We start from the raw sequence: 1692 nt of genomic DNA on the forward strand, positions 1-1692 counted from the left end.
TCTCTGCTCATCTCCTTCCAGGAACAGTAAAGCACCTCTTTCTTGAGCTACCTAATGATGGCAGTCTAGAAAACTTCCCAAATCATCTACTTGGGACACATATGCCTTCAAAGAGGGGTGACCAAACAGGTGCTAGCTCCATCTACCAACAATTACTTTGAGTGAATTCATTCAAATTACAATCTTACCAAATTTCAAGCCCTTAGTTTGGGTATTAAACCTCTTCAATTTTACACATTTCACCAGATATCTCACAGACCTGTAACTCCACTGCTTCACTACTTTAGTGTAGCAGTGTAAGAAACATTTAGCATTAAGAGCACCAATTCTGGCTCCACGCTGCCTGCATTTTATTCTGGATTCTGCTACTAGTTGTGTGACCTTGGGCAAATTACCAAACTTCTTTTTTTTTAAGATTTTATTTATTTGACAGAGAGACACAGCGAGAGAGGGAACACAAGCAGGCGGAGTGGGAGAGGGAGAAGCAGGCTTCCCGCTGAGCAGGGAGCCGTGTGTGGGGCTCGATCCCAGGACCCTGGGATCATAACCTGAGCCAGAGGCAGACGCTTAACGACTGAGCCACCCAGGGGCCCCAAATTACCCAACTTCTTTATGCTTCAGTTCCCTCATCTGTGAAATAGGGTAAGAAGCTTGTCCTGAGGATTAAATGACTTGATAGAAATAAAGCACTTAGAAGGGTGTCTGGCAGGCACACAGGTAAATACTGGAAACCTGCGCATTTGTAATTGTTGAGCACCTACCATTCCCAAGGCATCAGCTAGTCACTCTACCCCCGTATCTAAACAAACTTCTATCTTGGTATTAAGGAATAATTTGGGTGGCCTAATTCTTGTTTAACTGGGAAATGGCCCACACACAAATACTAAGCTTAGACTTTGAGCCACAGATGAGTTGTTTTCTGGGTTTACCACTTCACTATTTCAATAACATAGTCAGCACCTAATGTGCCAGACACTGGGATCTGATGAGGAAATAGAAACTCGGGCCTTTGCTCTCTGGGAGCTCTTAAGGCCGAGCTAGTGTTTACATCTGTAATAAAGCACGTTAAAAACTGATTCAAGGAGCTATTTAAGGAGAATAAAGCAATGTGTTCGGCGGGACTATATCCTGTAGATGCAGTTTCCTCCCATACGGCAAATTCTCTAATTAGGTGGCTTCACTACGTCACGACTGCTGATTCCCACTGGGTCGCTGAGGAATTTCCTACTGAAGACGAGGTGAGAGGTCAGGTGACCGACACCGTAGTGCGACGACGGAGCGCACAGCGGCCTCGAGGCAGGGGTGTGCCCCCGCACGGGCAGGTGACAGCCCGGAGCACCCGAGGTTTGCAACTGCCCTGACTCTCGACAAACCACTTCACTACCACGAGCCCGTTTCGCTTTCGTGAAACTGGCGGCCTGTTCGAAGCTCTCCCAGTTACATTACTTGAATCGTACACGCCCGAACCCATCTCCGAATCTGTCTCCGGTGACCCCCGCTTGGGAATCTAGGGCGGTCTTTCACTTCTCGGGTCTGTTTGCTCACCTGCAAAGCAGAGGCAGTGTTCCTTAAGTCACAGGAACTGTAAGAACATTTATGAAACCTTTTATTCAACATTAAATTAAAAGAGAGAGCCCGCAGGAACCGCCCTCCGCACTTTCTGTCGGAGGACTTCCGCCTTCCAGCTGAACG

Source organism: Mirounga leonina, unplaced genomic scaffold (genome assembly GCF_011800145.1).
Source record: "Mirounga leonina isolate KUSES-001 unplaced genomic scaffold, KU_Mleo_1.0 Mir_127, whole genome shotgun sequence".
NCBI lineage: Eukaryota > Metazoa > Chordata > Mammalia > Carnivora > Phocidae > Mirounga > Mirounga leonina.